The sequence below is a fragment of the Mus musculus genome, chromosome 13 (assembly GCF_000001635.26).
Source record: "Mus musculus strain C57BL/6J chromosome 13, GRCm38.p6 C57BL/6J".
Taxonomy (NCBI): domain Eukaryota; kingdom Metazoa; phylum Chordata; class Mammalia; order Rodentia; family Muridae; genus Mus; species Mus musculus.
The window spans coordinates 50,913,425-50,938,887 of record NC_000079.6 but is presented as its reverse complement, the minus strand read 5'-3'; the positions used below and the strand labels follow the sequence as shown (position 1 = coordinate 50,938,887).

Sequence of the window (25,463 nt, the reverse complement as noted above, 5' to 3'; positions counted from 1 at the left end):
CTGTGTAGTCCTGGAACTCACTCTGTACACCAGGCTGGTCTCGAACTCAGAAATCCGTCTGCCTCTGGTTCCCAAGTGCTGGGATTAAAGGCGTGTGCCACCACTGCCTGGAGATCTTGGAGAAGTTTGAATGATGCATTTTGATGATATGCACTTCTCCCTAATTCTTCCCAAATAGCCACTCCTCCTCCTCCATACCCACCTCAACATTTTGTCTTTTTTTTTTCTTTAACCCACTAAGACCAATTTGTACAGCCCAGCATTCTTGTATGTAGCATCACCCACAAGAACACTGTCTACTTACCAGGGGCTCTCAGAGAAATCTCGGAGAAAACTGTCTCTCTCTTTCTCCCGGCAGCCTCCGTAGTGCCACAGGGTTGGGACTGTGTGCCTAACTCTGATCTATCTCCATGCTGAAATGTGGCCTGGTTTAAGCTCTTGTGTGTGCTGTCACAACCGACGTGAGTTTGTATGCACGGCTGTGCTGTTGAGTCCTCAAGCTTCTTTCCCTCCTCCTCGTCGACTGCCTCGGGCTTTTATTCTGCTCTTGCCTCTCTTCTCTGATGATCCCCCAGCCTCTGGAAGAGAGGATGTGGTGCCTAGGTTCCATTTAGGGCTGATCACTCTACAGCCTCTTATTCTCTACACCTTGGCCAGTTGTGGGTCTCTGTGTCAATCCGACAAGAGAAGCTTATCTGATAAGAGCTAAGGGCAGCATTGATATATGGATATGACAATAAGTATGTAGGAGTTGGCTTAATGTCCATTTAGCAGTGTAATAGCAGTAGGTCTCCCCCAAGGATTCATAGCCACCCTATACACAGGCCTTTGGCCTGATAAGGGTACAGTACAAGATGGGTTTCATCTTGTAGATCGGGACTCAAATCCAGTTAGAAACTGGTTGGGCATGTCTTGTCAGGCCTGCCATTATTGTAGCTTGCAGGTCCCACAGCTGAGGAAGACTGATGGTCGCTTTTCCTCTCTACTACCATACATAATACCTCCCAACACCAGGAAAGCTATCCAGTTAGGGTGAAACTTTCAGGTCAGCATCCGCTTGAGTCTCCATGTTCTATGACTCATGTATGTGATGGCTTTTTAAAGACAGGGTCTTTCTGAGTAGCACTGGCTGACCTGGAACTCACTGTACACCAGGCCTCAAATTCACAGAGATCCATAGCTATCCACTGGACAGAGCACAGGGTCCCCCAATAAAGGAGCTAGAGAAAGGATCGAAGGAGCTGAAGGGGTTTGCAGCCCCATAGGAGGAGTAATAATATGAACTAACCAGTACCCCCAGAGCTTCCTGGGACTAAACCACCAACCAAAGAAAAAACATGGTGGGACTCATGGCTCTAGATGCATATGTAGCAGAGGATGACCTAGTCTGTCATCCATGGGAGGAGAGGCCCTTAGTCCTGTGAAGGTTCTATGCCCCAGTATAGGGGAATGCCAGGGCCAGGAAGGAGGAGTAGGTGGGTTGATAAGCAGGGGGAGGGGGAGAGGATAGTTGAAACCAGGAAAGGGGATAACATTTCAAATGTAAATAAAGAAACTATCTAGTAAAAAAAGAAAAATACAGAGACACCTTATTTTGTTTTTATGTAAAGACACAGACAGCACCACACACCCACCCCATGCACACTGTACACATATTCTTAAAATCCCAGATGTCATTGTCCTTATTGCTGTTCAGTGTAGCAGGACTCACAGCACCCTTTTCCCACTTTTGCCAAACCAACAGAAGCCCTGAGTTTATCATCAAACTCCCTGTGGAGGAGGTTCCAGCATTCAAGAGTGAAGATGAATTTTGTGTGCGTGAGAGCAATGCCATCCCTCTTACCTGAGCAATGGGGACCTGCAGGCAGAGGCAGCAGCTTGGCTGTGTAGTGAGTGAGTTTTGGTGAGAGTGACATCATTTCTTCAGCCAGCACCTGGGTGTCCTCACCTTGAGACTTATGCATGATATACAGTCGACTGAAATGGCGGAGGAGGTCTTGAGGGAAATCCTGGGGTTGCTGGTCACTCAAAGTTGAGGACTTTCATATAAGCAAGTCACCTTGGCTGACACCACAATTCTATGCATACTGGTGTGGCTCCATGACAAGTCCTTGGCCCTCCTTTTCATCAGGGCTTTCACAGTACCAAGTGCTGGTTCCTCATCTGCATTAAGCAGCCCCAATTCAGAGATGTATTGAGATGAAGGTGAGGTTTCATGCCAGAAATCTTGCAGAGAGCCAACCTACAATGGATATGCCATGGAAAGAGGAAGGGTCAAAGGAAAAGAAGCAGAATCCCCAGGCTCAGTGGAAAGATGGCCAACTTACCAACTCCCGAGGGGATGTATAAATGTGTGCCTACACTGGCTGCTCAGCCCAAGGTTAGCTCTCCTGTCCAAGTGTAACTGTGTTGAATGAGTTTAAGTGCAAGCTCTCCCATGAGGTCATCCTCTCTGTGGCACTGCCTTATTTTGGCAACACCATGGTAAGGATGGCCGGTCCCTGTGGAAGGTGAATACTGCTTCCCTGAAGAGCTTTCCACATCTTCATGACTTGTTATTTCATTACTGGAATGTTCCAGCAACTGGAGAAACTGAGGAAGAATGTCTTTGCCAGTGTTCTCTTCTCTGTAACCAACAACAGCAGCCCCATTTCTGAGTGTGGGTCTTCTAAGAGTGAGAGATTGCCTTTTTGCTGCGTCTAGATTGGCATGTGGACTATGAATCATATACATGACAGACAGTGGAGCCTGGCATCACAGAACCCCAAAGTGGTTTGAGAGTCCTTTTTCTGGGAAGGGGTTTCAAAGCATGAGCAAAGCCTTCAATCAAAGCAACATAATCAAGTGAAAGTCTCTGGTAATTGCAGGGCTGTCTACACTCACAGTGGTTGTGTGAATAGGTTTGGCTCCCATAGGCTCATGTGCTTGAGTGGTTGGTTCACAGGGAGTGACACTATTAGGAGGTATGGTCTTGTTGGAGGGAATTGTCACTTTGGAGGTGGGCTTTGAGACCCTCCTCATAGCTGCCTGGAACCAGTCTTTTGGCTGCTTTCCAATCAAGACATACAACTCTCAGCTCGTTTTCCACCACCATGCCTGCCTGATGGATATCATGCTTCCCACCTTGATGATAATGGACTGAACCCTGAACTTGCAAGCCAGCCCCAATTAAATGTTGTCCTTTGTAAGAGATGCCTTGGTCATGGTGTCTCTTCACAGTAACAGAACCCAAGCTATGACACTCACCTTTCAGAGAGATGGGGGGCATGAAAATGAAACTAATCCTTGAAAACACACACACACACACACACACACACACACACACACACACACACACACAATTTGTGTATTGAAGTGTATACATAATTTAAATAGAGTTGTACCACTATGATTGATAATGACAAAACAATCCCAATATCTGAGAAATCTTCCTTGGTGTGATAAATCAGAGCTCAAGAGTCTCCCCAGAGAAGACGGGCTGACACTATTGCTCTTTGCTGTGTCCCAGAACTTGAATCTCAGACCCTGTACTTATTATACCCACATAAATGTGCAACAATAAAGAAATCATGAGTTGGGTGGGGAATGGGAGAAGCTGAGGGGCAGGAGCATGACTGAAGTGGACATAGTTCCCCTGTACGGAGTTCTCAAAAACATATGAAATCATTAAGTTAGAAGAAACCAAAAATTGAAGGTTGGGAGGAAACACAGGAAGTGCACAGGAACCAGGAGGGCTAGTTAGCAAGAGATTGAAACTATTTTCCAAAAGTACTGGAGAAGTCATGAAAAATTTGGGGAAATTGCTACATCTGAGAAAAAAAATTCTGGATTAAAATTATCCATCACTAAAATAGTGCAATGAACGATCAGAAAAGGCAATAGAAAATAGCTTTTAATTTTAAAATATTTTGGGAGCAAAACCAAGTATGACAAGCTATGACTATTTTACGATACACCTTTGGAGCTCACTAGTTAATGGTATTAGCACACATGGCAGGGCAGGCATTAAGGAAGAGCCTTACTCTGAGGTAAAGGACAGTATACACTTGTAGACATAGACACTGCTTAAAAGTGTCTCACTTTTACTTTTATACTGTGAGTTTTTTGTTTGTTTGTTTGATTGTTTGTTTTCGAGACAGGGTTTCACTATATAGTCCTGGCTGTCCTGGAACTCACTTTGTAGACCAGGCTGGCCAGAAATCTGCCTGTCTCTGCCTCCCGGGTGCTGGGATTAAAGGCATGAGCCACCACCGCCCACTGTGAGTTTTTTGAAGACAGGAATTCCTTCAGTCTTGTGGCCCTCTGGACCCAGTAGATGATCCCTAGTGAAAGGTGAAGGATCACTGACTGAATACATAACTGAAGGCTTTTGTACTCAGGGAGGACCCGCAGCTGGGAGCAAACCGAAAATCTGCCCTTCAGAAATAGCTCTGTATTTTGGGACCTGAGAAAGGAAGTGCAATAGCAAGCGAGCTCTCCTGTGGACAGAGGCAATGGGATGGGGAGGTGCACCCTAGCTGGCACAGTCCTGGAAAGGAAGCACAGAGCATGCAAAGCCTCTCTCCTTAACCCTGCTGTAATAAGGCTGTCTGCTTGTGGTAGGGACATGAACCTTCTCATGTGTACACGAGTCACATGACCTCAGTATGACCAATCAGGAGAGTCCTGGTTCACTACCCAGTCTGATTGGCCAAGTTCTGGACATGTGACCAATTAGATCTTGACCTGGAGTTACAGTTGGTGCGAAGGTGCTGAGACAGTTGGTAACTGACCTGTTATAACTGAGGTTAAGTTTTCACTCCGGGGCTACAGAGGTAGAGTCAGTGTGCTCAGGCATGATTTCAGGAGAGCTGCTCCTGTCTACTCCCCCAGCACCCAGGTACAGCCTAGTTTTTCTAGTCTTGCTGCTGATGTGACTCCCTAACCCGCCTTCTCATCTTGTCAGAACCACTTTGGTTGTGTTGTAGGCACTGACCCTTTCTTCCCACTGCCTGGCGATTGGAGGCCTTGGGGCTGCAGAATATAGATGCTGAACGTCCCAGGACTCTGTGCAGCACTCCCTGGACAGTTCGGGGTGGCTGAGACAAGCAGGCTCCTGCCCAGCACAAGCCCTGTGGACCATCACAGGGAAGCAGAGCCTTGCCCTCTTTCATGTCCCCCTTTTATGTCCAGGTTCCTCCAAAACGGGCACATTATGCATAGAAATGAGAACATACCACAGTTGTCTTTAGAGACTTGGCTTGTCACATGAAGCATTTTCCTTAGTTCCACCTACTTTCTGGAAAATGACACTTTTCATTCTTTGTTTTTGTTTGTTTGTTTGTTTTCGAGACAGGGTTTACTCTGTGTAGCCTTGTCTGTCCTGGAGCTCACTCTGTAGGCTGGCCTTGAACTCAAAAATATGCCTGCCTCTTCCTCTCAGGTGCTAAGATTAAAGGCATATGCCACCACACCTGGCTGACACTTTTTATTCTTAAGGCGAGGTCCTTTTTCGTCTCGTACACTCTTCACATGATTTTATTTATGGATTCGTGTATTTCAGACTCACCTTATATTCCTGAGTGGACTGATGTTCATGAACATGAGCTTATAAATGTGTTGTTTATCATGAAGTATCACGGACTCTCGTTAAGGTTTGTCACTTCTTTTACATGAAAATATTGGTAATAGTGTTTGGTTTACTGTAATTTTAATTGTTTGTGTATGTCTGCACACATGGGAAGGACAGAGGACCAATTGTGAGGCCAGTTCTCTCATTCCACCATGTGGGCTCCAGGAACAAAACTTGGATCATCTGGTCTGGTGGTAAGCAACTCTATCCACAGAAGCAGCGAGCTTTCTGTTTGTCTGGTTTTGGTTACAGGGTAATGTTGGCTTTCTGGAACACAGTGGAAAGTGTCCCTTCCCTTTTAGTTTATGGAATTATCTTAGGAACATTGGTGTTCTTTAAAAGTCTGGTAGAATTCATTTATGAATATGTCAAGCCTTGGAGTTTTGTTGATGTTTTTCCAGGTAATATTTTAACTTCATTGCTTGTTATTGATCTATTCAAGCATTTTATATATATTTTGAAATTTGTCCATTACTCCCTGTTTGACAATTGGTTGCAGGATAGGTTTCCTATATCTGTTTCAAAGATTCTTAGATATGTTCTAATGGTTCTTTTTTTCCTTTTTATGATCTATATATTGATTTGTTGTGAGTTAGTACACAGTTGCTGTCTTCAGACACACCAGAAGAGGACATCAGATCCCATTACAGGTGGTCGTGAGCCACCATGTGGTTGCTGGGAATTAAACTCTGGACCTCTGAAAGATCAGTCAGTGCTCTCAAAGCCCAAGCCATCTCTCCAGCCCTGTTCTAAAGGTTGTTAGAGCCTTGCTGTATCTGCTACTGTATCACAGTCATTTGTCTCTAGTTTTACCCTGTATCTTCTCTATCCTTAGATTTGGGAATGCTTCCTCAGTTTCCTCTCTCCTTTCCAAGGACCAGGATTTTTTTTTCATTGTTCATTATTTTCTGTTTGGTTAGTCTCAACTCTCACTTTCAGCCTGTTTTGTCAGCTACTGGTTTGGGGTTGTGTTTGTTGTTCTTTTCCTTTTTTTTCTTAAAAATTTTTTATTATTTAAATGCATTTTATACATCAAAAATATTAATAATATTGAGTATTTTGAGAATCAAATACAAAAATTTTGTTCAACTTTTATATTCACAGCCTTCCATACCCTAAAAATATCATTAATGAACATATAATACTGCCCGTATCTGAGGATCCTATATCTAATGTTGAATACTAAAATGTTTCAAAACATACAAAATATTCTTTAGGAATTAAGCATAGTATAAGATCATAAAATATTAAAAATGAATCATTAAGAAATATATTCAAAAGCCTTCAGGTGATACCACCTGACATAGGCATTGAAAACACACTATATGTCTGTGTACAGTGTCTAACTATAAGTTTGCTTAAAAAAGATTATCAGTGTTTCTAGGAGAGAAATTATTTTATCAGTAAATATAGTTTAAATACTTTTAAATGGAAAAAACTCTTTGAAGTTAAACATTAAGAAAATGCTAATTTCAAGCACAGTGATCAAAAATTATCAATAATAATTCCATGATGTTTGTAAAACATGATTTTAATATTTCCAACTGTTAATATTCCACAAATAGAATAATTATTTTAAGATATATTTCATTATGTCTTCCTTTTCATTTCTGATATTATTAATTAGGATTCTGTGTCTGTGCCCTCTGGTTTGTCTGGCTAAGAGTTTATCTATCTTGTTGATTTTTTCAAAGAACCAGCTCCTGGTTTTGTTGATTCTTGTACAGTTCTCTTTGTTTCTTTTTGGTTGATTTCAGCCCTGAGTTTGACTATTTTCTGCCATCTACTCCTCTTGTGTGTATTTGCTTCTGTTTGTTCTAGAGCTTTCTGGTGAGCTGTCAAGCTGCTAGTGTAAGCTCTCTCCAGTTTCTTTTGCGAGGCACTCAGAGCTATGAGTTTTCCTCTTAGCACTGCTTTCATTGTGTCCCATAAGTTTGGGTATTATGTGTCTTCATTTTCATTAAATTCTAAAAGGCCTTTAATTTTTCTTTATTTCTTCCTTGACCAAGTTGTCATTGAGTTCAGTGTTGTTCAGTTTCCATGTGTATGTGTGTTTTCCATTGTTTTTGTTGGTATTTAAGACCAGCCTTAGTCTGTGGTAATCTGATAGGGTGCATGGGATTATTTCACCTTTCTTGTATATATTGAGGTCTGTTTTGTGACTCATTATATGGTCAATTTAGGCGAAGGTACCATGAGGCCTGAGAAGAAAGTATATTCTTTTGCTTTAGGATGAAATGTTCTATAAATATCTGTTAGATCCATTTGGTTCATAACTTGTTAGCTTCACTGTGTTTCTGTTTAGTTTGTTTCCATGATGTGTCCATTGCTGAGAGTGGGGTGTTAAAGTCTCCCACTATTACTGTAAGGGTTACAATGTGTGCTTTAAGCTTTAGTAAAGTTTCTTTTATGAATGTGAGTGCCCTGCATTTGGAGCATAGATGTTCAGAATTGAGAGTTCATCTTGGTAGATTTTTCCTTTGACCAGTATGAAGTTTTCTTCCTTATCTTTTTTGATAACTTTTGGTTGAAAGTTGATTTTATTCGATATTAGAATGGCTACTCCAGCTTGTTTCTTGGAACCATTTGCTTGGAAAATTGTTTTCCAACGTTTCACTCTGAGGTATTGTCTGTCTTTGCCACTGAGATGGATTTCCTGTATGCAGCAAAATGCTGGGCTCTGTTTACATAGCCAGTCTGTTATGCTATGTCTTTTATGGGGGAATTGAGTCCATTGGTGTTAAGAGATAGTAAGGAAACGTGATTGTTACTTCTTGTTATTTTTGTATTTAGAGGTAGAATTATACTTCTGTGGCTATCTTCTTTTAAGATTGTTGAAAGATTGCTTCCTTGCTTTTTTCTAGGGTGTAGTGTCCCTCCTTGTGTTGGTGTTTTCCATGTTGTCCTTTGTAAGGCCATATCTATGGAAAGATATTGTGTAAAATTTGGTTTTGTCATGGAACATCTTGTTTTCTCCACGTATGATAATTGAAAGTTTTTCTGGATATAAAAGCCTGGGCCGGAATTTGTGATTTCTTAGGGTCTGTATGACATCTGCCCAGGATCTTCTAGCTTTCATAGTCTCTGGTGAGAAGTCTGGTGTAATTCTGGTAGGTCTGCCTTTCTAAGTTACTTGACCTTTTTCCCTTACTGCTTTTAACATTCTTTCTTTGGTTAGTGCATTTAGTGTTTTGATTATTATATGACAGGAGGAATTCCTTTTCTGGTCCAATCTATTTGGAGTTCTATAGGCTTCTTGTATATCCATGGACATCACTTTCTTTAGGTTAGGAACTAGTTTTCTATAATTTTGTTGAAATTATTACTGGCCCTTTAAGTTGAGAATCTTCGCTTTGTTCTATACCTATTATCCTTAGGTGTCGTCTTCTTATTGTGTCCTGGATGTTTTGGGTTAGGATCCTTTTAGATTTTGCATTTTCTTTGACTGTTGTGTCAATGATTTCTATGGTATCTTCTGCACCTGAGATTCTCTCTTCTTGTATTCTGACGGTGATGCTTGCATCTATGACTCCTGACATCTCTCCTAGGTTTTCTAACTCTACGGTTGTCTCCCTTTGTGATTTCTTTATTGTTTCTATTTCCATTTTTAGATCTTGCATGGCTTTATTAATTTCCTTCACCTGTTTGATTGTTTTCCTGTACTTTAAGGGATTTTTGTGTTTCATCTTTAAGGGTTTCTAGCTGTTTTGCTGTGTTCTGCTATACTTCAAGGGAGTTATTTATGTTCTTCTTAAAGTTTTCTATCATTGTCATGAAAAGTGATTTTAGATTCAAATCTTGCTTTTCTGATGTGATGATGTATCCAGGGCTTGCTCTAGTGGGAGAATTGGGTTCTCATGCTACCAAGTAACCTAGGTTTCTGTTGCTTATGTTCTTATGCCTGCCTTCCCTCCATTGGTTATCTCTAGTGCTACCTACCCTGGCTATGTCTGACTGGAGCCTGTCCTTCCTGTGATCCTGGTTGTGTCACAACTACTCAGAGGTCAGCTGTCTCTGGGATCCTGTGATTGTGAAATCCTGTGAATCTGGGATCCTGTGATTGTGAGATCCTGGATGTGTCAGAGCTTCTGGGAGTCAAGCTGCTTCTGTGATCCTGTGATTCTGTGATCCTGCAATCCAGAGAAACTGTGAACCTGCAATCTTGGGGTTGTTAGAGAGCCTGGGATTGGAGCTTCCTCTGGGTGTTGTGGGACTGGCTGTGGAGTTTATGCTCAAGGTCGGCTCAGCTCATGGGCCCAAACTGGAAGGAACCTGTGCCACTGGTCAGGTGGAGTTCCTGGGTGCCTGATTCCTGCTGTTCCCAGTAAATTCTAGTGTTGTGTTGTTAGTTTTCTATGACCCAGAAGTGCACTATGGGGCCATCTCAACTCTCTCTTACTTTTCTACGTGGGAATTTAGAACAGTAAGGCTTCTTCCAAACCTGATTCTCTTGTTTGTAATACCATGGTTTTCATCTCATTGTTTGTCAGCTTATATTAGGGTGGAAATTATCAGGGAGCTTGCAGGGAAGTGAAGAGAGCAGGCAGTGATGCAGCTGGACCTGGAGGTCAGGCCTTCTGAAAGTGTGACCCTGTTGGGTCACCTCAGGAGCCTCAGTAAAGGCAGCTTTACATGGCTCTGTCACCTTCACAAAGAGTTGTGGTCTGCTGTCAGGATCTTCTGAAAGGGGTGAGAAAAATGCCACAGACAACAGGACAGAAATTGAAAAATTAAGCTTCTGGACAATCCAAACATCGTGAAGCTGCTCCACTTCACAATATGCATCTTTATGGTGATAGAATGTACAGCAGAGGGAGATGTTTTGAGCCACAGAAGGTTGACAGTTTTCAGGAGGAGCAGGCTGAGCACATCCACACGCAGATAATGTGATCAGTTCACTATGCCATGAGAACACCATTGCACACAGGGACATGAAATTGTATGTATTTGGACTGGCCATCAAAGGTCCCTCTGGGCAATAGTTCAAGGGTGGTAGTGGTATAGTGTGTGGTGTGGTGACACCAGATTCCCAACATATTGTGTGTGGCAGAGAGGGAATCTCTACTGGATCTGATCATAGCACTGTATTCTCAGGTAGTGTGGGAATGGGTGAGCAACAGGACTTGATCTCCTACAGCCTTACATTAACACCCTATATACATTGTTACTTCAAGTACCTGAAGGACAATCAACATATAGATTTCTAGACATGAGTCCTGCCTAGACAGCAGCTATTTTGCTGTCTCATATACAATGCCAGGTGCCAGAACCTGTTAGGCATTCCCCTAACCACATTGCCACCAGAAATACAGGGACAGGTATCAGGGCTTGCTTGTCATTCCACCCCCTGCCATTAACCAACATATACTGCTAGATTCACATCTTGCAGGACACCTCCTGTCCTGGTATATACCCCAGGTGTAATGCACTGTTAAATAGCACTTGTACTTGTAGGCACCAGGAATTACTGTAAACCTCCCCAGTGCCTTGAATACATTCCTAAGTATTGGGCTATGCACGACTTCCCACCAACACCACCCTGACTGCTGGGTATTGAAGCATGCTGAACAGGTCACCAACATATGCTTCACATTAGTTCTGTGTATCCAGTCCTGATCCCTGACAAACCCTCATATTGACTGATGGTCATCAGGCCCTGATGGATACTTCCTGCCACTGTACCATCAACTCACTGCTCTGTCCTGGGCCCTGCTTGACAGCCTCACATTAATGAAGCTCACATGTCCTTCTCGGTGTCAGGACCCTCTTAGACATCAGCTCCAATCAGCACCTACTACAACAATAGTTACCAGGCCTTGATGGAGACTCCTGTACTCCTGTCACAGACTATAATCTTCCATGTCATAGGCCCTGCTGGATAAACTTAGGACTTCAGTTGTGATGGACATGCCCTCAAGAGTCTGTGTGTGTACAATGCCAGCACGCTGTCCCCTAGGCAAAGCTGTGTGGCAGTGTCAATGGAATTTCTAGTAATGTCAGATAGCTATCACTGTGTGTGGAGTGGTATCCTCAGGGAAGAGGTATTTAGGAAGGGCTAGACACCTGAATGCTATGTGGGATGGTGGCTTTAGTTGTCCATCCTTGCCTGAATGGACATCCTTGCCTGAAAATAGCACTGTGTGTGTGGGCACCCAGCATGGAGTGATAAAAGCAGTGTATTTAGGGCTGTGGGAAAGGGGAAAGGCAAGTGCAGCAGGATCTAGGGCCTAGAAGTTGTCCATGGTAGTGGAGGGGATGTCCTAGAGGGCTTCAAACCTCAGTGTGTGTCATGTGGATGGTGGAGAGTGTCCAGAAGGATCTCAATATGGCACTATATGTGGGGCTTCATCAGGGGACAAGCTGTAGGGCCAGATTGTTGCTTGTGTTTTCCAGATAGCAGCAGGGAGTTGGTGTGGTCTAGTAGCATCTGTCATCTTGTATAGTAAGTGGTGTATCCACTCTGGTGTGTTGTCCTTTGAGTCCTGACGCCTTAAACATTACATGGGTTCTAGATGAGTGTGTCTAACCCTGCCTGAAAATTGTCATTGTATTTGGGGCAGCAGCATTGGAGAGTGGATAGTATAAATATTATAAACTTATAGGTAGCAGGCCTTGCTGACGCCTCCCTCACAGATATACCATATACACTAGAAGCTATCAACTCCAGTTTCATATACCTGGGTGCATACAACCATCCATAACTCAGGACCTACTGGGCCCTACCCCACATATACTGGTAGATTGCAAGTGCTGCTGGCAAGCACTTAGATCCCTATATATACTGTCATAAAACAGATGCTGATGGAACCAAATCCTCACTATTGGGTAATGGGTTTTTATCCGACCCTGCTGGACACAATCCCTTGCTGTACCCATCACTCATAAAGATGCTGCTATTTTTCAGTCTATGCTGGTAAATCCACTCTGCCTCACCCCACATACAATACTAAGTCTTATACCCTGTGAGACCACCCTACCTCACATACATTGCTAGGAATCAGACCCTGCTGTTCCTAACCTCCTGTGTTAACTGCTAAGATTTAGTCTTGTTAGGAATTCAACTACCAAACTCAAGGCACTCTGAAGAATCAGGAGCCCCTCCTCCTGACACCACTGTGCTGTGTAAGTGTCAGGTCCTACTGTACATACACAATACACAAAGTGTGGAGGGACAGGACCTAGGGAGGCATGCTCCCCTTTTCCCAGTCATATCCATCTGCACACATTGCACATTTTTCAAGCCATGTTGGACACTGACCTGCTGTTTTCCCATAGGAACTCCTAGGTATCCAGCCTTTCCCCAGCTGCCCAGCTTGTCCCATGAACACTAGTATACAGAGCCTATTGGTTTTCCTTGATCCCTGTAGCTAACTCACATCCTCTGCCAGCTCTCAGAGCACACTGGGCATCCTGATGCACATTTCTACCCACTGCTACATTACTGTTGTGTTTCAGGAGTTGTTATGCATTTTCTGACAAGCCTGCCATCCTTCTTTCATAGTTCATTCCTAGCAGTATGGGGGGGGGGGCAGCAGCAGCATGGTATCATAGCTAGCAGCGTGTGTGTGTGTGTTTTGGCATGTTTGCCCTGCTGGTCCTCATATCTACTGGACCATGCTGGAAGAGGGTGTATTTCAGACATGACTTTTGGGCAGTGGCAAGGTGCAGCATGTTCACATACTTGCTTTTGCCTTCAATCCTGATGCTGTGATTTCTATTCAGTAAGGTGGAGCAAACTTGCTGTCAGACACATTGAACACATGGAAGATGGTAGACCCTGCTGTCGTGTTTTAGACAATGTCCTAGAGACTTAAGGTTGCAAGGAATGAATGCAGAGTTGGGTGTACTCCTGACCTTCCTGTAAAGGTGAACAGTTCTGTGACCAGGTGGAGGAAGCCACAGTTGCTGGACTTGTCAGAAACTGATCCGTTCTTCATAATTACTCATGCATGCTCAGATTCTAGAGGAGGCCTTTGCCACCTCTCTTTGGCCAGGCCCACATGGGTGATGGCTTTTCCTGGCCCAGAATGTGTTTACAAGCAGGTTAGAGGATGCTGTTAATACTGCTGAGGGCTACTCAGGACTGCATCAGTGAGGTATTTTAACCTTTCCAACAGTCTGTTTCCTGTGTCTCTCAAGAGATGGAGAAAAGGCCCATCTCTGTGGGTGTTGACCCATGGGAGCAGAGAGTATCCTGACAAGGACTGAGAGGTTAAGGAAGGAGCCAGGCTCAAGCTTCAAGGGGACATATGCCTGAACAACAATGCAACTCTGGATACAAGTGCCTGTGCCCTTCCTCGAGTTGATGGAATTTAGCTACTAGATATATGCTCCATCAGCTTACAGGAGCTCCAACCATGATGTCCTGGTCATGCTGGTCAAGAACGGTTCCCTCATCCCAATCCCTGACTTGGGCTTGCAACATGTCCTAGAACCTGGACCACTAGCACCAGGTGAGCCACCCAAGGGAAATAGGCCCCTTTGGCTCCATTTGCACATTCATTAGGCTGAACGGTCATGTCTTCTCTTTTCCAGCAGATGCTGTAACAAAATTCCTGAACAGGATGCAAAAGTGTTTCAGCTGAGCCTTGAGAGGTGAACGTACCTTGGCACCTGTCCCCTGGATGGGACAACTTGAGGAAGGGCCATCCATATTCCTGTTCCCTACCCAGGACACTGCTAATGTGCATATGAGGAGTAAGTCCACCACTAAGTCTCTATCTCTGAAGGGCTTTCACTGTCCTGAAGTAGGCACAACTGTGTAGGCCCAGCAAGTCATGTCACTGATGCAGAAGAAATGTAGAGAGCAGCATGGCAGATGCCTGCTGTGTGGGCTACACTGATTGTCTAAATGCAAGACAAACACCAAGGGTCCTCCTGGCAGTGAGTGAAAGAGAAACTAAGCAGAGATGAGACAAAAGAGAGGAGGAAGGTTTATTACCTGAAGGGGATGAGGAGAGCATTGGCATCCTATTTGGGAAGCCACATCCTGCTCCAGCAAGTAAAGCATGCGCACTTCACCCCATGAGCCTGTGCATATGGGTAGAAGTGTGGGTCTCTCCCTGCACATGCTCCATTTGGAAGACACTAGTGCCCTGAGCATGCTCAGTATAGGAGTTCACTAAACTCCTAAGCATGCACCACACTCCTGGGCTTATTCATTTTATGTTCATGGAGCACATACCCTAAAAACATAAATGACAGACAAAAGAGAAGACATTACCTTATAGCAGATTCCAGATGGTGCCTTCCTTGCAGGGTGGCTAAGAATACCACTGACAATGGCTAAGAACAGCAAAATGGACACTGAGACTGTTGTCAGCCCCTGGGCACAGGGCACACATGGACCTGTTTGAAGTTTGAAGCTGTTTCTTATAGACTTCATGTTCAAGTAATGTTTGGATTCTATCTACAATTCACTCAGTGTAAGCAGGAGTCACTGATCAAAACACTATAGCATTACATAGTTCCTTGTCCCTTTGGCCTTCCTGCCTCATCTCCTTCCTATAAGCCAGTGCCTTTCAACCTTCCTGGCTCTGCAACATTTTAATACAGTTCCTCATGATGTGGTGACACTTCAACCATAAGATTACTTCGTTGCTACCTCCAAGCTATAAATATTTTACTGTTTTGAATCATAATGTAAATATCTGATATGCAAGTTATCTGATCTACAACCTCCAAAGTGGTTATGACCCTCAGGTTGAGAATTACCACTATAAGCATCTCTGGCAGGGATATCAGCTTGGCCCTGAAACCTGAGAGGGCCTGATGTCCAATGGTTGAGCACATCTCCCTGCCACAAGGCTCCATTCTCTGTGATGAGCCATCTACACTGCTGAAGTGTGATGGTGCAGGGATAATCCCCGGTCTACCTCCTCCATTTCCCCAGGTGGATCCTCCATTCTTGTGGTGGACAGATTGGTTTAGAGGACATTAACTAGCCTGAGTACTCAGTCTTTCCTTAGCTAAGACACACTGTTCTTGTGTTAGATAGGAGGCTAGTTCCAGCAAGGACCTATAAACAAGGCCCCTGATTAGAACCAAAACAGAAATAGATGGGCCTGCTCAGGGCCCTCAGAACAGGACATAAATTAGGAATTTCAGTCCACTGATGGCCCAGATTGAATGGCAGTGCAGTGTTAGACCCCAGGTTCATCAGCTTGTGTCCAAACAGGATGCAGAAAATGGTGATGAACAGCCTCAGTACCCCTCAGGTGCTTTCTGGTTCCCCTTTCCTCCAATGAACTTTTTCACCTACGGGTATATTTAGACCATTGTGCGTAGTTTTGTTATATATCTATATCTATCTGTCTCTGTCTCTGTCTCTGTCTCTGTCTCTGTCTCTGTCTCTATCTCTATCTCTATCTCTATCTCTATCTCTATCTCTATCTCTATCTCTATCTCTATCTATCTGGCTCCCTGCTGGCAGGTCCAGGCATGAGGAGAGTGGTCCTGCCGGGTCTCTATGGAGTTGAGGAGGATGGTGAGTGTTGATGACCCAAAAGAAACATACACAGCCTGGAGTTTTGTTAAAGCAGGAACTCAATTTTATGACATCAGCCTCTCACTTATATAAGTTCAGAACATAGGGGGATTTTTGGTGGGTTAAGATGATGTAGGAGGCAGGGGAAGGGTGATAGAGGGTATGGAGAGACTGACAGGGCCAATGGCATAGCTCTGTATCAGCCATGGTAGGGCAGAGGCAACAACAAAGAGGTCTTGTTGAGTCATCCCTATACAGAAGTGACTGAGACAGGTCTCAAAACTTGAGCCAGGCTTGGGATTGGTCCTCAAGGCCCATACCAGGCCCAAAAATACATATGACATTATATAACAGACTTAATTCATGGTCAAATGTGCTTTCAAGAGAAGAACACCCCTGTCCTTCATGTGCCCACTCTGAGGGAGACACAGGAAAAGGGTACAGTGACAAGAGAGGTGTGAGTTCAGTCTGCTAGGTCCACTTGTTTTGTTTGTTTTTTAATTTTTTTATTAGATATTGTCTTTATTTACATTTCAAATTTTATCCCCTTTCTTCATTTCCCCTCTGAAAACCCCTCTATCCTAGCCCCTGGCTCACTAACCCACCCACTCCTGCTTGTCTGTCCTGGCATTCTGGTACACTGGGGCATCAAGCTGTCACAGGATCAAGGGCCTCTCCTCTCATTGATGTCCCACAAGGCCATTCTCTACTACATATGTAGCTGGAGCCATGGGTACCCTTTGGTTGGTGGTTTAGTCCCTGGGAGTTCTGGGGATACTGGTTGGTTCATATTGTTGTTTCTCCTATGGGCCTGCAAACCCCTTCAGTTCTTTTGGTCCTTTCTCTAGCTCCTCCACTGGGGACTCTGTACTCAGTCCAGTGGATGGCTGTGAGCATTCACTTCTTTGTCAGGCATTGGCAGAGCCTCTCAGGAGACAGCTATATCAGGCTTCTGTCAGCAAGCACTTGTTGGAATCCACAATAGTGTCTGGGTTTGGTGACTGTATATGAGACGGATCCCCAGGTGGGACAGTCTCTGCATGGCCTTTCCTTCAGTTTCTGCTCAATGCTTTGTCTCTGTATCTCCTCCCACTGGTATTTTGATCCCTTTCTAAGAAGGTCCTCCTTGTTCTTGAGCTTTGGTCCTCCTTGTTCTTGAGCTTCATGTGATCTGTGGATTGTATCTTGGGTATTCTGAATTCTGGGCTAATATCCACTTATTAGTGAGTGCATACTGCCATGGACCACCCCAGCTGTGTATGGGGGTCCCTGAGATGTGGGTTCTCAAGGCCACGTGGGTAAGCATTAGGTGGTGACAAACAGAAACAAACACAGAGACAGTTTGAATCTGAGCATATTTTGCAGCTCTTTAGCAGGGGATTTTATACATTAAAAACCAAACATTACATCTCTTAGAAACTGTATCCAGTGAAACAATCACAAATACCAACAAAAATCATTTGGTATAGTATAGCACAAGAATATCTCTTAGAAACTGTATCCAGTGAAACAATCAGAAACAGAACAAGTAACATCAGTATTAATATTACTCATCAAACTATTACAATTCCAAAATGATGTATTCAGTGGGGGCAGTTGTCCCAGGCTAGTGGCATATTTCCAAGAGCAGGTTAAGAAATCTTTAAAGGTCGGTGCTCTTAACCGCTGAGCTACCCCTCCAGCCCTATATGGTCAATTATTATTTATCATCTAACCCCTGATTTTTTATACATCTTCAACGTGTAAATCTGAAATATTTTAATTCTTTTTTTTCCCCATTTTTTATTAGGTATTTAGCTCATTTACATTTCCAATGCTATACCAAAAGTCCCCCATACCCACCCACCCCGACGCCCCTACCCACCCACTCCCCCTTTTTGGCCCTGGCGTTCCCCTGTACTGGGGCATATAAAGTTTGCGTGTCCAATGGGCCTCTCTTTCCAGTGATGGCCGACTAGGCCATCTTTTGATACATATGCAGCTAGAGTCAAGAGCTCAGGGGTACTGGTTAGTTCATAATGTTGTTCCACCTATAGGGTTGCAGATCCCTTTAGCTCCGTGGGTACTTTCTCTAGCTCCTCCATTGGGAGCCCTGTGATCCATCCATTAGCGGACTGTGAACATCCACTTCTGTGTTTGCTAGGCCCCGGCATAGTCTCACAAGAGACAGCTACATCTGGGTCCTTTTGATAAAATCTTGCTAGTGTATGCAATGGTGTTAGCGTTTGGATGCTGATTCTGGGGTGGATCCCTGGATATGGCAGTCTCTACATGGTCCATCCTTTCGTCTCAGCTCCAAACTTTGTCTCTGTAACTCCTTCCATGGGTGTTTTGTTCCCAATTCTAAGGAGGGGCATAGTGTCCACACTTCAGTCTTCATTTTTCTTGCGTTTCATGTGTTTGGCAAATTGTATCTTATATCTTGGGTATCCTAGGTTTTGGGCTAATATCCACTTATCAGTGAGTACATATTGTGTGAGTTCCTTTGTGAATGTGTTACCTCACTCAGGATGATGCCCTCCAGGTCCATCCATTTGGCTAGGAATTTCATAAATTCATTCTTTTTAATAGCTGAGTAGTACTCCATTGTGTAGATGTACCACATTTTCTGTATCCATTCCTCTGTTGAGGGGCATCTGGGTTCTTTCCAGCTTCTGGCTATTATAAATAAGGCTGCTATGAACATAGTGGAGCATGTGTCCTTCTTACCAGTTGGAGCATCTTCTGGATATATGCCTAGGAGAGGTATTGCTGGATCCTCCGGTAGTACTATGTTCAATTTTCTGAGGAACCGCCAGACTGATTTCCAGAGTGGTTGTACAAGCCTGCAATCCCATCAACAATGGAAGAGTGTTCCTCTTTCTCCACATCCACGCCAGCATCTGCTGTCACCTGAATTTTTGATCTTAGCCATTCTGACTGGTGTGAGGTGGAATCTCAGGGTTGTTTTGATTTGCATTTCCCTGATAATTAAGGATGTTGAACATTTTTTCAGGTGCTTCTCTGCCATTCGGTATTCCTCGGGTGAGAATTCTTTGTTCAGTTCTGAGCCCCATTTTTAATGGGGTTATTTGATTTTCTGAAGTCCACCTTCTTGAGTTCTTTATATATGTTGGATATTAGTCCCCTATCTGATTTAGGATAGGTAAAGATCCTTTCCCAATCTGTTGGTGGTCTTTTTGTCTTATTGACAGTGTCTTTTGCCTTGCAGAAACTTTGGAGTTTCATTAGGTCCCATTTGTCAATTCTCCATCTTACAGTACAAGCCATTGCTGTTCTGTTCCGCAAATTTTCCCTTGTGCCCATATCTTCAAGGCTTTTCCCCACTTTCTCCTCTATAAGTTTCAGTGTCTCTGGTTTTATGTGAAGTTCCTTGATCCACTTAGATTTGACCTTAGTACAAGGAGGTAAGTATGGATCGATTCACATTCTTCTACACGATAACAACCAGTTGTGCCAGCACCAATTGTTGAAAATGCTGTCTTTCTTCCAATGGTTGGTTTTAGCTCCCTTGTCGAAGATCAAGTGACCATAGGTGTGTGGGTTCATTTCTGGGTCTTCAATTGTATTCCATTGGTCTACTTGTCTGTCTCTAGACCAGTACCATGCAGTTTTTATCACAATTGCTCTGTAGTAAAGCTTTAGGTCTGGCATGGTGATTCCACCAGAGGTTCTTTTATCCTTGAGAAGACTTTTTGCTATCCTAGGTTTTTTGTTATTCCAGATGAATTTGCAAATTGCTCCTTCTAATTCGTTGAAGAATTGAGTTGGAATTTTGATAGGGATTGCATTGAATCTGTAGATTGCTTTTGGCAAGATAGCCATTTTTACAATGTTGATCCTGCCAATCCATGAGCATGGGAGATCTTTCCATCTTCTGAGATCTTCTTTAATTTCTTTCTTTAGAGACTTGAAGTTCTTATCATACAGATCTTTCACTTCCTTAATTAGAGTCATGCTAAGATATTTTATATTATTTGTGACTATTGAGAAGGGTGTTGTTTCCCTAATTTCTTTCTCAGCCTGTTTATTCTTTGTGTAGAGAAAGGCCATTGACTTGTTTGAGTTTATTTTATATCCAGCTACTTCACCAAGGCTGTTTATCAGGTTTAGGAGTTCTCTGGTAGAATTTTTAGGGTCACTTATATATACTATCATATCATCTGCAAAGAGTGATATTTTGACTTCCTCTTTTCCAATTTGTATCCCCTTGATCTCCTTTTGTTGTCGAATTGCTCTGGCTAAGACTTCAAGTACTATGTTGAAAAGGTAGGGAGAAAGTGGGCAGCCTTGTCTAGTCCCTGATTTTAGTGGAGTTGCTTCCAGCTTCTCTCCATTTACATTGATGTTGGCTACTGGTTTGCTGTAGATTGCTTTTATCATGTTTAGGTATGGGCCTTGAATTCCTGATCTTTCCAAGACTTTTATCATGAATGGGTTTTGGATCTTGTCAAATGCTTTTTCTGCATCTAACGAGATGATCATGTGGTTTTTGTCTTTGAGTTTGTTTATATAATGGATTACATTGATGGATTTTCGTATATTAAACCATCCCTGCATCCCTGGAATAAAACCTACTTGGTCAGGATGGATGATTGCTTTAATGTGTTCTTGGATTCGGTTAGCGAGAATTTTATTGAGGATTTTTGCATCGATATTCATAAGAGAAATTGGTCTGAAGTTCTCTATCTTTGTTGGATCTTTGTGTGGTTTAGGTATCAGAGTAATAGTGGCTTCATAAAATGAGTTGGGTAGAGTACCTTCTACTTCTATTTTGTGAAATAGTTTGTGCAGAACTGGAATAAGATCTTCTTTGAAGGTCTGATAGAACTCTGCACTAAATCCGTCTGGTCCTGGACTTTTTCTGGCTGGGAGACTATTAATAACTGCTTCTATTACTTTAGGGGTTATGGGACTGTTTAGATGGTCAACTTGATCCTGATTCAACTTTGGTACCTGGTATCTGTCCAGAAATTTGTCCATTTCGTCCAGGTTTTCCAGTTTTGTTGAGTATAGCCTTTTGTAGAAGGATCTGATGGTGTTTTGGATTTCTTCAGGATCTGTTGTTATGTCTCCCTTTTCATTTCTGATTTTGTTAATTAGGATTTTGTCCCTGTACCCTCTAGTGAGTCTAGCTAAGGGTTTATCTATCTTGTTGATTTTCTCAAAGAACCAACTCCTCGTTTGGTTAATTCTTTGAATAGTTCTTCTTGTTTCCACTTGGTTGATTTCACCCCTGAGTTTGATTATTTCCTGCCGTCTACTCCTCTTGGGTGAATTTCTTTCCTTTTTTTCTAGAGCTTTTAGATGTGTTGTCAAGCTGCTAGTATGTGCTCTCTCCCATTTCTTCTTGGAGGCACTCAGAGCTATGAGTTTCCCTCTTAAAAATGCTTTCATTGTGTCCCATAGGTTTGGGTACGTTGTGGCTTCATTTTCATTAAACTCTAAAAAGTCTTTAATTTCTTTCTTTATTCCTTCCTTGACCAAGTTATCATTGAGAAGAGTGTTGTTCAGTTTCCACGTGAATGTTGGCTTTCCATTATTTATGTTGTTATTGAAGATCAGTCTTAGGCCATGGTGGTCTGATAGTATACATGGGACAATTTAAATATTTTTGTATCAGTTGAGGCCTGTTTTGTGACCAATTATATGGTCAATTTTGGAGAAGGTCCCGTGAGGTGCTGAGAAGAAGGTATATCCTTTTGTTTTAGGATAAAATGTTCTGTAGATATCTGTCAGGTCCATTTGTTTCATAACTTCTGTTAGTTTCACTGTGTCCCTGTTTAGTTTCTGTTTCCACGATCTGTCCATTGATGAAAGTGGTGTGTTGAAGTCTCCCACTATTATTGTGTGAGGTGCAATGTGTGCTTTGAGCTTTACTAAAGTGTCTTTAATGAATGTGGCTGCCCTTGCATTTGGAGCGTAGATATTCAGAATTGAGAGTTCCTCTTGGAGGATTTTACCTTTGATGAGAACAAAGTGTCCCTCCTTGTCTTTTTTGATGACTTTGGGTTGGAAGTCGATTTTATCCGATATTAGAATGGCTACTCCAGCTTGTTTCTTCAGACCATTTGCTTGGAAAATTGTTTTCCAGCCTTTCACTCTGAGGTAGTGTCTGTCTTTTTCCCTGAGATGGGTTTCCTGTAAGCATCAGAATGTTGGGTCCTGTTTGTGTAGCCAGTCTGTTAGTCTATGTCTTTTTATTGGGGAATTGAGTCCATTGATATTAAGAGATATTAAGGAAAAGTAATTGTTGCTTCCTTTTATTTTTGTTGTTAGAGTTGGCATTCTGTTCTTGTGGCTGTCTTCTTTTTGGTTTGTTGAGGGATTACTTTCTTGCTTGTTCTACGGCGTGATTTCCGTCCTTGTAATGCTTCTTTTCTGTTATTATCCTTTGAAGGGCTGGATTTGTGGAAAGATATTGTGTGAATTTGGTTTTGTCGTGGAATACTTTGGTTTCTCCATCTATGGTAATTGAGAGTTTGGCCGGGTATAGTAGCCTGGGCTGGCATTTGTGTTCTCTTAGTGTCTGTATAACATCTGTCCAGGCTCTTCTGGCTTTCATAGTCTCTGGTGAAAAGTCTGGTGTAATTCTGATAGGCCTTCCTTTATATGTTACTTGACCTTTCTCCCTTACTGCTTTTAATATTCTATCTTTATTTAGTGCATTTGTTGTTCTGATTATTATGTGTCGGGAGGAATTTCTTTTCTGGTCCAGTCTATTTGGAGTTCTGTAGGCTTCTTGTATGATCATGGGCATCTCTTTTTTTATGTTTGGGAAGTTTTCTTCTATTATTTTGTTGAAGATATTAGCTGGCCCTTTAAGTTGAAAATCTTCATTCTCATCAATTCCTATTATCCGTAGGTTTGGTCTTCTCATTGTGTCCTGGATTATCTGGATATTTTGAGTTAGGATCCTTTTGCATTTTGTATTTTCTTTGACTGTTGTGTAGATGTTCTCTATGGAATCTTCTGCACCTGAGATTCTCTCTTCCATTTCTTGTATTCTGTTGCTGATGCTCGCATCTATGGTTCCAGATCTCTTTTCTAGGGTTTCTATCTCCAGCGTTGCCTTGCTTTGGGTTTTCTTTATTGTGTCTACTTCCCTTTTTAGTTCTAGTATGGTTTTGTTCATTTCCATCACCTGTTTGGATGTGTTTTCCTGTTTTTCTTTAAGGACTTCTACCTGTTTGGTTGTTTTCCTGCTTTTCTTTAAGGGCCTGTAACTCTTTGGCAGTGCTCTCCTGTAATTCTTTAAGTGACTTATGAAAGTCCTTCTTGATGTCCTCTATCATCATCATGAGAAATGTTTTTAAATCTGGGTCTAGATTTTCGGTTGTGTTGGGGTGCCCAGGACTAGGTGGGGTGGGAGTGCTGCATTCTGATGATGGTGAGTGGTCTTGATTTCTGTTAGTAGGATTCTTACGTTTGCCTTTCGCCATCTGGTAATCTCTGAAGCTAGCTGTTATAGTTGTCACTGTTAAGAGCTTGTTCTTCAGGTGACTCTGTTAGCCTCTATAAGCAGACCTGGAGGGTAGCACTCTCCTTAGTTTCAGTGGACAGAGTATTCTCTGCAGGCAAGCTCTCTTCTTGCAGGGAAGGTACCCAGATATCTGGTGTTCGAACCAGACTCCTGGCAGAAGTTGTGTTCCAGTCACTAGAGGTCTTAGGATCCCGTGTGGAATCCTGTGTGGGCTCTTGCGGGTGTCACGGGACTCCGCTGGCAAGGTAGCCCGGGGCTCGAGTGGAGCGGAAGCGGCTTGTGCCCCAGATCGGGCCCGGGTAGCCTGCTTCCCTATGTACCGCAGTCTCAGGTTCCGCGCGATTGGATTGGGGCAGGCGCTGTGTTCCACTCACCAGAGGTCTTAGGATCCCGTGGGGAATCCTGTGTGGGCCCTTGTGGGTGTTGGGCGAGACTCTCTTAATTCTTTTTAATTAAGGCTTTCTTTACCATATACCAAAATCCACCTCTGATGACACATGAGTAGCCATATGAAATTTTATTGTTGGGAAAGTTTTTTTCTCTCATAATAGTTTTATAAATGACTTAAATAATAAAGCATTGGTTTTCTCAGGGATAAGGTCATGTTAGTGACCCCATCTGAAGGGATGGTTTCTTACCCATTACTCTTGCTTAAGATATTGGCCTAGGCTATCAGAAACATGTAAATAAGAAAAGGAATAAGAGAAAACAAAACAGATGCCATGAGAACTAGGGTTCAATATTTTTTTCTCCAGCGAAGAGTTCCACAACTGGTTCCAGGAGGCTTCCCCCTTTTGAGGTCAACCACCTCAGTCTGTGGAACTTGTCACATAGATCCTTTTGGAGGTGTGTGGCAGCATACCATGGGTGTTCTTTTGTGATTGAGTTACCTCACCCAGGATGATATTTTCCATCCATTTACCTTGTTTTTTAAGTGTGTATCAGGTTTCTTTGCTCACTCACTAAATGCTGGGTGTTTGATATTACAGTGCATGTCATCTGTGTTCCTCTCTTTCAGGAACACAAGACCCCAACCTGCTGCAGGATGGAGAGCAGAGACAACTGAAGCCTTCTCCATAACACTTGTGCATTCCTTCTGCAGGCTTCAAAAGACTAATCTGTGATTTTAGACACAGGACAGGAGGAGACTGAGAGGTGAACGCTAGCTAAGCCTGCGTCTTCTACCAGGGCAGTGACCTGCAAATGATGTTCCACTGACTAGATTTTTGGATAGTAATTGTTGTAGTCCAAGAGACTCTTTGACAAGACAAGAGTGTGTACATTTGGAGCATTCTGGGGACATAATTTTGATAGTAATATAATTTTCTGTAACCTGCAAGAGTTTAATAGTTCTAGTTGTTTTATTTATGTATGATATATTTAGTTTTGTTTTATGAGCTTGTTGGGATTTTCAACATATAGATTCACTCTGTTTATGAATGAATATTCTACTGGCAGTTCCAGTGGGATGAACAATTAATCCTCCCCCCTCCCTCCCTCCCTCCCTCCCTCCCTCCCTCCCTCCCTCCCTCCCTCCCTCCCTCCCTCCCTCCTTCTTTGCTCTCCTCTCACACAACCTCCTCCTTTTTCCAGTCCTCTATGTTTCCACCCTCAGACTCCTGCAGTAGAGATTACATTTATTACCATTTTTATCTTGGCATGGTAGCAATGCCAACATTCCTAAAACCAAGGAAGCTAAGCTGGATAATTGTGGCATTATTAGCCAACATGTGCTGCATTAAAAACAAAAGAAAATGAAAGAACAAACAAACTTCTTTCCAAAACCATGTGTTTTTAAAGTTTACCAGCCTTGTCCTCTAAGGCACCTGGTTATGGCTGTTCACTGATGGGGTTAGGATTGCATTTTTCTTTTTGATATTTTG

At 42.9% G+C, this 25,463-nt stretch overlaps 1 long non-coding RNA gene and 1 pseudogene across 5 annotated transcripts; both read left to right on the top strand.

Annotated features, from left to right (window-relative positions):
• On the top strand, positions 1,642-2,845 carry Gm9702 (predicted gene 9702; annotated as a pseudogene).
• 1700048B10Rik lies at positions 4,736-25,071 on the top strand. Of its 5 annotated transcripts, none has more exons than XR_001780945.1 (5): positions 4,736-4,879; positions 5,543-5,633; positions 13,951-14,064; positions 14,147-14,308; positions 24,599-25,071. It is a non-coding gene; the product is annotated as an RIKEN cDNA 1700048B10 gene (long non-coding RNA). The 5 variants fall into 5 exon arrangements; XR_382361.2 differs by having other exon boundaries at positions 13,729-14,064; positions 14,150-14,308; XR_382360.2 differs by having other exon boundaries at positions 13,729-14,064.
• Positions 25,072-25,463: the final 392 nt, after the last annotated feature.